This window comes from Monodelphis domestica, chromosome 8, assembly GCF_027887165.1.
Source record: "Monodelphis domestica isolate mMonDom1 chromosome 8, mMonDom1.pri, whole genome shotgun sequence".
In the NCBI taxonomy this organism is placed as follows: domain Eukaryota; kingdom Metazoa; phylum Chordata; class Mammalia; order Didelphimorphia; family Didelphidae; genus Monodelphis; species Monodelphis domestica.
The window spans coordinates 2238188-2249094 of NC_077234.1; positions in this window are offsets into that span (position 1 = coordinate 2238188).

Consider the following 10907-nt stretch of genomic DNA (forward strand, 5'->3'; position numbering starts at 1 on the left):
TCCCCGGGACGTGGCCTCATCCCGAATGCCGGTGGCCGGCCGCCTCGGGGTCTGGCGAGCCCAAGGCAAGGGGGGCAGGGAGGCGGCGCTTCCGCGGCCGCGTCAGGGGGACCCCCGGTGTGGGGCCGTGGCAGCCTCGGGGCGTTCCTGAGGGAGCGTCGCGGGTCCCCTCCAGCCCGCAGTGTGGGTCCGGGGCAGCAGCCGTGGCGGTCTTCCCGCCTCCGAGGCCAGGCAGCCAGGCAGCCGTCCCGCCTCCACACTGCCCCTGGGGGCGAAGGGCGGGAATGCGGGGCGTCGAGGCCACATTGGCTCCCTCCACCCTCCTCGGGCAGGCTGGGCTTGGAGCTGGGCACCAGGAGAGATGGGTGGGGGCGGGGGCGGCCTCCTGCCTTGGCCCGGCTCCCGAGCCCGCTGCCCCCTCGGGGCCCCCTCCCGGGTGACTGCCTCGTGCCCGCACCTGGCACCTGTGCTTCCTGCCACCTTCGCGCTGCCTAAAAATAGCCCAGGCCCTGGCGGAGAGCTCTTCGGCCCGGCCTATGCCGAGGGCGGAGGCTCGGACCCCAGTGAGCAGGGACCGTCGGGAGCCTTTCTTCATCCTCAGGGCTGCGGAGCCGCACCCCCCAGCAGCCCCTCTCCTTCCCCCCCTCCACCCTCCAAGAAGCACCTGCAGCTCCAGGCTAGGGATGAGCCCGGCCTGCTCACACCCTGCCGCCCACCCAAGAGCCCCTCTGCTCCCAGGATTCCCCCAGCGAGGCCCGACTCCTTTCCTACTGTCTTGGGCTCCTGGGCCTCTGCCAGGCCAGCTAACGGGATCCCTGATTCAACAGAGCTCAGCGACCCTGGTGGCATCCCCAGTGATCAGGCCACTCCCAAGCTCCAGCCAGCCACGGTGCCCACGGAGGGCCCCTCACAGTTGGGGTTTTTGGCACAACTTCTTTCTTTATTAACCCTTTGTGGCCTTTTCTTGGAGAAACTTTCCATTAAGATTTCCGCCCAATTCCAACCTCCATGAACTGATGCAGAGTGAGAGGAGCAGAACCAGGGGAACAATGTACACAGAGATGGATACATTGTGGCACGATTGAATGTAACTGACTGCTACTAGCAGCAATGCAGTGAGCCAGGACAACCTGGAGGGACATGTGAGAAGAAAAACAGCTGCTCCATCACGTGGGTCAATAGGGATAGGGCTGTGGACCGAGACTCTAAGGGATCACCGCAGTGCAAACATCAATAGTATGTAAATAGGTCTTGATCAATGACACAGGTAAAACCCAGGGGAATTGCTCATTGGCTATGGGAGGGGGATGGGAAGAGGGGAGGGAAAGATAAATAAATCGTGGAATCATGGGGAAATATTCTTAATTAATTAAATAATATTATTCAATTAAAAAAAAGAGAACTCTTCAGGTCCCCAGAGGACCTCACCAGAGACTCCCTTAGGAAGCAGTTTTAAGCTTGGGGCTGTCAGTGGTGTGGGAGGTTGGTCAAAATGGTTTTTTCACCAAATCCCTTTCCAGTTCTCCCATTAAATTTTGTCATTGAGTCCCTCCCCCAAGACCAGGGGTCTTTGAGTTTATTAAGCACTAGTATACTAGTGTCACTCATAAGGATACTCTCTTCCGTCTGTGTGCTATGTCCCCACCTCTCTTCTGCTGATAAACTTTTCTGGTTTTAATTCCTACAGAAGGGTTTCAATAGTTATTGTTTTGTAGGACAGTTTGAAATGAGGTACGACGAGGTTCTCTTCCCACCTTTTTTCATGATTTCCCTTGAAGTTCCTCAAGATGGATTTTATTATTTTCCTAGCTCTATGAAGTAACCTCTTATTAGTTTATTGGTTTGGCACCCAATAAACACATCCATTTGGATAGTCCTATACTTTGTGCTTGTTAACACGGTCTAGCCATGAACAATGAATATGCCCCCCATTATTTAGGACTATATTTCTCTTTCATTTTGTCTTAGTAGCTGAACTCCCAAATATTGTACATTTTGAAGCCATGCTGAATGGATCTTTTTTCTACTTCCTTCTTTTGAATTCTGTTGGCAGGACTGATGATTTAGGTTGGTTAGTTTTCCATCCTGCCACTTAGCTGAAGTTGTTGCTTCAAAGAATGTTTGGTTGACTCCCCAGAGTTGCCTAAGTAACATCTTGTCCTATGCTCAGGGCAATCAATCATGCTGTTGCTTCTTCACCTGCTCTTAATCCCTTGAATTCTTTTTCTTGTCTTCTAGCTGTAGCTATCAAATAATAGTAACAATGGATGTTCTTCAAGGCTCTAGCCGTGATTTTCTTAGAAAAGCCCTTAGTAGTTCTCCATTGCTTATAATTCGGATTCTTGGCTTTATAAAGCTACCACTTACCATTTTAGGGAAGGGTACAATTACTTCCATATTTTTAGAATACAGAAATGGGTGCTGTATTTGGTCAAAAGCAGTTTTTTTTTTTGCATTGAAACAAGTATGTGTTTTTTCATTATTAATATGGTCTATTATGTTTGTTTTCCTAACAGTGACCCAACTGCATTCTTGGAATAAATGCATGACCATCATTTGTAATTTTTAATATGTCACTTTTGTATCTTTGCTGATATTGCATTCAGCTTTTTGCATTGGTATTCATCAGGGATGTAATTCAATAGTTTTCTTTCTTTGCCTTGTCTCCCCTAAGTTTGGGTATCATAGAAGGAATATGGTAGGATTTCTTCTTTTCCAATTTTTGCAAGCAGTTCATATAATACTGAAATTAATTATTCTCTGAGTGCTTGATAAAATTTACTTGTGAATCTCTTTGGTCTGGAGATTAGATTATTTAAATGCTCTGCTTCTTATCCTAGCCATTTAAATACTTTGTATTTTTAGAAAGAGCCATCCATTTCTTTTGTCAATTTTGTTGGACTTAAAGTAGTTCTTAGTAATTTTGTTTATTTCTTCTTAACTTGTTAGGAGGAAGTTTCCTTTTTAATTCTGATATCAGCAAGCTTCTCTCTTTTCAAAAATCGGGTTATCTAAGAAGTTAGTTATTAGTTGTTATTCTTAACCTACTTTTACTGTCAGTGACATGGCTTTGGGAATATCCGTTTTTCATCTCCTTTTTGATTTTTCACAAAGTCTTCTTCAGGAGGGCAGAGTCACTCGGTGGATAATTGACCTGTTCTTTTAGAGGGTGTGGAGGAAGTGGCCAGGAAGCCCAGGCCTTACTGATGCAGGCTCGCCAAGAATTCGGTGAGTGTGCAGCTTTTGTTTTCCATCCTCTTGCTGTGCAATGAAGAGGAGCTTTTCAGATGGGCACTGGGCCAGAACTGTGAATGACTACTGGTTCAGGATGAATCATTTGCGATGATTAGTGATTCTGGCTGCCTTTGCAGGAGGGTTATAAGCCTCTAGAGGGTGAGGGAGGCACAGAGACCCTGAAGCCCTGGCTGGTCATGGTCCTGATCAGAGCTCTTAAGCCTTTCAGAGTGCTTTGTCTTGAAAATAGTTTTGTATTGGTTCTGTTCACTCCACTGTGCATCAGTTCATGGAAGTCTTCCCAGATTTCTCTGAAATCATCCAGGATTCTAATCACCCTCATATATAGAATTTGTTCAGTCATTTCTTTCTTTGATTGGGGTGGGGGGGTAGGTAGCATAGTTGGGCCCTGGATGTGGGAAGACTTGAGTTCAAATCCCACCTCAGATACTTACTGTGTTGCCCTGTGTAAAATTTAAAAGAATGTACAATAATTAAAATATTATATTTTATAAGATTTATTAGTGCTCATTAGAAGTGAAGGAATAAAAACAAATAAAAACCACGTGCCCGTGTTCAAAAAGCCCCCTTGCCCCCACAGTCACAAGCCAGGATGCAAAAAGAGCAAGACCAGGAAGCCCACCCCATACATCTCTCTATCTACGAAGGACAGGAAGTTGGGGGCTCCTGGGAAATGCAGTTCTTAGCATATCAGATTTCCAATTACACACCTGGACAAATTAAGGGACCTTTTGTCCTCCGGGTCATTTCTGAAAAAGTGATCACAACAGCACCCACTGCCCAGGATTTTTGGTGTGTAGTTGTGTCTGACTCTTGTGACCCTTTGGGGGGTGTTTCTTGGCAAAGATCCTGGAGTGGTTTTTGATTCCTTCTCCAGCTCATTTACAGATGATCAAACTGAGACAAACAGGGTTAAGTGACTTGCCCAGGGTCACAAAGCCAGAAAGTAGGTGAGGCCACATTTGAACTCAGGAAGAGGAATCTTCCGGCCTCCAGGTCCTGCGTTCTATCCACTGCACCGCCCAGCTGCCCATAGTATCTCTTGTAACCATGTCTCCTTTTACTGAGGTTGTGACTGCCACGCCTGCTTTCTGGATTTATCCTGAAATATAATAAATTCTCCTCCAGACCCTCATTCAAATTCTGTCAGAATCATCGTGCTTCGAGAATACTTCTGCACCTTTGAGGGTTGTGGAGCCCCGGCTGGCTGCTGGCTCCCTCCTTACTCCCCACTCTCTCCCAGGAAGGAGTCAGAAAGGAACCGGCCCAGATCACCCCTTTCTCTCCCCCTGGACTAGCTAAAGTCAGGAAAAAGTCTCCTCCTCCTGCTCCTGCTCCTCCTCCTGTTCCTTCTCCTCCTCCTCCTCCTCCTCCAATGAATCGCGGCCACGTCTTGGTGACCCCCCAACTATAGTATTACTGTTTATTTTGACCAATACTTCATTTGACACTTGCTTTAAAATTTTAGATGCTGGGGGCAGCTGGGTAGCTCAGTGGATTGAGAGCCAGGCCTAGAGACAGAAGGTCCTGGGTTCAAGTCTGACCTCAGACACTTCCCAGCTGTGTGACCCTGGGCAAGTCACTTAACCACCATTGTCTAGCCCTCATCACTCTTCTGCCTTAGAACCAATACACAGTATTGACTCCAAGATGGAAGGGAAGGGGTTAAAAAAAGAAGAAGAAGAATTTAGATGCTGTCATTTGATGCAGATAAGTTTAGTCCTGATAGTAATTCATTGTCTATGAATGCAGTTCCATTACTTTCAGCCCAATGTAGTTTCCCTATTTGTCTCTTTTGATTAGGCCTATTTCTGTTTTTACTTTTTCTGAAATGGTAATTGCTGTGTTTTCCTCTGGATGAAGGGTAAAAGCGCTTGTTCCAGCCCCTCCGTGTTCATCTTTCTGTTTCAAGTGGGTTTCTTACAAGCAAACTGTTATTGAATTCTGCTTTCTAATGCGTTCTGCTGACACCCTCAGTTTCATGGGTGCGTTCATCCCATTCACATTCACAGTCATGATTGTGACGGTGCCTTTGCCTCAGTCCTGTTCTCTTGCACTTTTCTTTCTTTGTTCCTCGCCCTCTCTAAGAGCCTCTTTGCTTCCCACTAATGCTTCCTCTAACTACCTCCTCCCACCCTTCTATGAACCCCTTTCTCTCCTTTTCCCCTGTGGGGTGAATGTGTTTCCGTCCCAGAGCGCGTGCCCGTGTGCTTGTGCAGTCTTCCTTCCTCTAGAGCGCTTCCTCCCCTCCTCTAGAGCGCTTCCTCCCCTCCTCTAGAGTGCTTCCTCCCCTCCTCTAGAGAGCTTCCTCCCCTCCTCTAGAGCGCTTCCTCCCCTCCTCTAGAGAGCTTCCTCCCCTCCTCTAGAGCGCTTCCTCCCCTCCTCTAGAGCGCTTCCTCCCCTCCTCTAGAGAGCTTCCTCCCCTCCTCTAGAGAGCTTCCTCCCCTCCTCTAGAGCGCTTCCTCCCCTCCTCTAGAGAGCTTCCTCCCCTCCTCTAGAGTGCTTCCTCCCCTCCTCTAGAGCGCTTCCTCCCCTCCTCTAGAGAGCTTCCTCCCCTCCTCTAGAGTGCTTCCTCCCCTCCTCTAGAGCACTTCCTCCCCTCCTCTAGAGTGCTTCCTCCCCTCCTCTAGAGAGCTTCCTCCCCTCCTCCTTTCTCCCTCCCCTCCACCCCTCATTAGTTCTGCAGGGGCGTGGCCCAGGTCTTGCTCTCCAATTGCTTCTGGCTTTCTATCTTTATGGGAATGTGTTCTGGAATGTTCACAGCCACCATGGCCATCCCAGGACCACCTGGAGCTGCCTGGCTCTGGGCCGCAGGACTCTCCCATCACGGCACGGTGCGGCTTGCCAGGCTCCATCCACTTGGCCTTTTCTATGTGGACGCTTAGCCTGGACTCTCCCGAAGGAGCTCAGCATTCCATGGCTGGAGGCAGTCAGCCCCCCCCAGGCGATGTGTCACCCACGGGTGCTATGAGAGTTGCTGCCCGATGTGGATGTCGTGCTCACTGTCTCCCAGCAGTGGCAAGCACCTCGGGGAGCCGACATCAAGTGGGGAGGACCCTCAAGGGAGACGGGCCTTCTGAAGAAGTCATTTCTTCACTGAACAAGCACTGACTTCATCGCCCAGCCGCCCTCATCATCGAAGAAAGGAACAAACATGCCGCCGAGCCCCAGGGTGCCACCACCCCAGGAGGAGGGGGCAGCAGGAGGCCCACTCAGGCCCATGGACTGGCTGGCCATTGCCGCCATCGGGGGTCTCTAAGGAGCTCCAAGGCGCCTGTGCTCGCAGCCTGGCTCCCTCCTGCACCAGGGCGTCCCCTGCCGGCTGGGCGCTCCCCGGGGGAGGGGCCTCTCCTTAGCTTCCCGTCTTTGCCAGCCTCGCTCACTGCAGCCCGTCCAGGGCCGTCTGCTGTGCCAACCCCACAGCCCTGCAGGGCTTTACCTTCTCTGAGTCCTCCGGGCACTCGTGCGCCTGTGGAGCTCACCGGGTGTCGGGCGGTGGAAAGAGGGTTGAGGTGGGCATCGCCGAGCTGGGTTCAAGTCCTGAGTCCTTGGGCAAGTTCTTACCCCTCCCCGGCAAAGAGAGCGTCTACACGGGAGCTCCACTGTCTTTGCTCAGCCCCTTTGATCGGGCTCCCAACTTCCTCTGAACTCACTCTCTGCAGCCTTGGCCCCTCCCCACAGAGCTCCCTCCAGATTCCATCCCAGGAATCTCGTCTTGTCCCTCTCATGGGCTCCAAATTGCCATCTTTTTGCTGCTGTTTCTTAGCTCTGCCTTTCCTGCCTCCACCTCCTTGCTGGCCTCCGAGCTTACATTCCCAGGTGTCCTGCAGGCCCAACAGTCATCACCTCGTGGCCTGCCCCAGAGCAAGTCCATCCTGTATTCAGCCTAAAGCTCGGGGAGAGAACCTGGCCAGCCTCTGAAGGGTAAATCACTATGGCTCCCTATCACCCCCAGGGCCAAGTACAGAACCCCTTGTTGGGCATTCCAAGGCCTTCATCAGCAGGCCCTGCTCCCCTTCCCGCAGTGTCCCTGACCAGGACTCTTGAGTCCTCCTTGCTGGTTGCCAGGGAACAGCCTCTCCCCATTTCCAGCTCCTTCTGTCCTGCCTTCCTCCTCCAGAAGCCTTCCCTGCTCTCCCTCCACTCTGGTGTCTGCTCCCTGCCGCCTCGCCCCAGGTAGCCTGCCTAGAACTTGCTTTGTGCCTGTCTGTCTGCCCAGAGCCCCTCGACGGCAGGCATCGCCTTTCGCCTCCTGCTCAGTGCTGGCCTGTGGCAGGCACCTCACAGATCCAATCCCAACAGATGGGCGGCAGCTCCTCTGCCCTGTGCCCAGGGCCTGCCAGGCCTCTTCTGGGCTTACCCAGGGCAGGCGGGAGAAGCCAAGTCAAACCGGAGAGTCGCGCACAAATCCTGCCCTGGGCCTGGGAGGGGGCGCAGCGGGCACAGAGCCGGGCAAGGGAAACGTTGTAGCGCCATTGGGCGGAAGGGTACCAAGAACGGGGGAGGGCTGGAGACAAGCCACGATGCCCACAGGATGCTGAGATGGAGGCAACAACGGAGCCCCGGCCTACAGGCCGGCGCCTCTAAGCAGCGGCAGGGAGGAGGGAGCCCCGCGCCCGCCCCGACCCAGAAGAACGCAGCCCGCGGCTCTCCCTCAAGGCCGGCCACCCACCCATTTCTCCGGACTCCTTCCCCACCCTTCCTTCTGATTCTTGGATCGGGCCCAGTGCTGGCCTCGGGCCTGAGCCAAAGGTGGTGCCAACATCCCAGGGCAGCTCCGGGCCAGGCCTGACAGGGGCGACGTTTGGGCGGGAAATGCCAGCAGGTTATTCAAGCCTCACCCAAAGGTCCACGCAAGCAGCCAAGATGGCGGCAGTGTCCTGGTGGAGTTCCAACACAAGGGCTCCGCCGAAGGAAGCTTCTCTGCCTCTGAGTCGCCTCTACAGTCCGGCGTTCACTGACCAGACATACTTGGCACTTGCATCGAGGCAGGCACTCGGGAATTTGCTCTGATGCCAAGAAGTGCCACGAGGACAACCCAGAAACCAGCTCCCCGGAACTGTGTGCCACGGGAAGGTGGCCACGGAACACTGGTGCTAGGTGGCTGGGGGGAGCCGTGGCAAGAGCCACACTTCCCGGGATGTTGTCCCCAAGGTGTCTGGGGAGGGCCAACAGAGGATCTGAACTCCCCTGTGAGCAGCACCCCGAGGGGGCCAAGGAAGGCCACGGTGGCCGGGTGACAACGAGGAGGCCCTTCCTGACCGGTCCCCATCTCTGGTGGCTGGAGCTCGGGGGAGGGGCAGGGGGCAGGGAAAGCTCGGGGCAGCTCGGTTCATGGGAGCGTGCCCTGAGCATCAGCTGTGTGATGAGGAAGTGGCGCAAGGCCGGAACTCTGGAAGGGGTTTAGGCTGGAAGGGAGACCCCGGGGGGCTCTGGGAAAACCTCTGCAGGGGGTGGCTGTGCTTTCCCTGGTTTGCTGTTTGCTATCCCTGGTGAACCTGGTCCCGCTGCAAAATCCGTGGGGCCAAGGGTGGACTTTGTGGGCCGAAGGCCTCCCGTGGCCTCAGCACGCGCCTTCCTTACACCCACCAGAGGGGGCTCTAGTGGAGAAGCTGAACCATCCCTCCCTCCGCGTAGGGAGGGGCCAGCAGTGAACCCAGTGAAGTCAGCTGATGTGCTGGCCACTGCCCAAGGCCACACCCTCCATCACACATGGGAGGTGAAGGCTGAGAGAAGGGAGTGACTTACTTAAGGTCTTCTGGGCTGCGGGGTGTGGACTCTGGTCCGGTACAGGGATCCTCCGGGATTCCAGCCTCTGCAAGTCAGGGCAGGGGAGAGGCCGGAAAGGGCACCGTCAGCTCCCTGGAGCTCCCAGCCCCAGCAGCTAGCCGTGGCAGTCAGCTTAGCGTCTTCCCTGGGGCTGGCGGTGGGTGGGCCCCTGGCACCTCGCCTTGCTCTCCGACATTGCTCCAGGGCCCTGCTGGCCTGACCGGGCAATGTGCGGCTCACTGGGGACTTCTAGTGGCCGGGCCCGGCCTCCCGAGGGGCAGAGCCCAGTGTCCGCCGGGCCTTGGGAAGACTGGATTCCCCCAGAATTGTCGGAGTCCCAAAAGTCTTCTGGGGAGGTGCTGCTGGATGTCCAGCACGAAGCGAGAAGCGGGGGGCCAGGAAGAGGAGCTCCCTGGGAGCTGCCCAGGACAGAACCTGCCTTAGCCTCGAGCGGGGAGAAGGAGGCTGCAGGGCACCCTCACCCACGGGGGTGGCAACGCCACAGAGCCACAGGCAGAAGGAGAAGCTAGACAGGCCCAGGAAGGGGGTGCCGCGAGCGACGCCACCACCGGCCATAAGCACCACATCCATCACTGAAGTGAGGCAGAGACAGAGAGACGGAGAGGCAGAGAGACGGAGAAAGAGAGAGGGAGAGACAGAGACAGAGAGGGAGAGAGAGACAGAGAGGGAGAGAGAGACAGAGAGAGAGAGACAGAGAGAGAGACAGAGAGAGAGACAGAGAGGGAGAGAGAGACAGAGAGAGAGAGAGACAGAGAGAGAGACAGAGAGGGAGAGAGAGAGAGAGAGAGAGAGACAGAGAGAGAGGGAGAGAGAGAGACAGAGAGAGAGAGAGAGAGAGAGGGAGAGAGAGAGACAGAGACAGAGAGGGAGAGAGAGACACAGAGAGAGAGAGACAGAGAGATACAGAGAGGGAGAGAGAGAGGGAGAGAGACAGACAGAGACAGAGACACGGAGAGAGGGAGAGAGACAGACAGAGACAGAGACAGAGAGACGGAGAGACAGACAGAGACAGAGAGAGACAGAGAGACGGAGAGACAGAGAGGCAGGCAGGGACAGAGCAGGTTTTTTGTTTGAACAATGAGGTCAAAAGCTAGGTACAGAGGGAGGAAGAAGAGGCTGGAGAGGCTCAGCGTCGATGGCTTTTGTGGCCTTTTGCTCATGGAATGGAAGAGATGAGCTCTTGGATGGCCCCTGATGTGGCCGGGAACTCCCCAGGCAGGATCCGGGCTCTCCCGGGCCCTCCCCCCACGGCCCCCAGCCCCCTTCTCTCCACTCCTCCCTTGGTGGAGCCAGCGCTCGCCCCACCCCACTGGACTCCTGGCCTCTGCTCCCCCCAAGGGCGGGCCTGCCCACAGCCAAGCCCGGTCAGCGTCCTTCAAGGCCTTTCCCTGTCTTCTCTGATAATGCTGGCTCGCCAGCCTGCTTCCACCCAGGGAACTGGCCTGTTTGTTCTTCTGCACCACACACGTGTGCAAGCATGCACATGTACATGTGCACACGCATGCATGGTGAGCCCCCCAGGCCTGGGGAAGGTGAAGGGGGGGCTGGGCAGGGCCTCCTGCTGGGCTGAGGCTGCCCCCCCCCCCCCAGTGCAGCTCACGTGGCCCCTCCGGTCACGCACAAGCCTTCTAAATGGTTCAGGCCCTGAAAGGCCGTCTCTTGGGTCCCCGTCACAGCCACACTAATTGCTTCCCTAATTGAGTGCACAGCAGCAGCGTCCCGAGGGGGAAAAGAAGAGGCCAGGAGTACTGGGTGGGGCACGTCCGGGGCCCTCTTGGCCAGCCTGGAACACTCTGGGAGCCCCCCCCCAGGTGAATGAGGGGGAGCCCTAAACCTGTAGTGAACAGTCGCGGTGTGCCAGG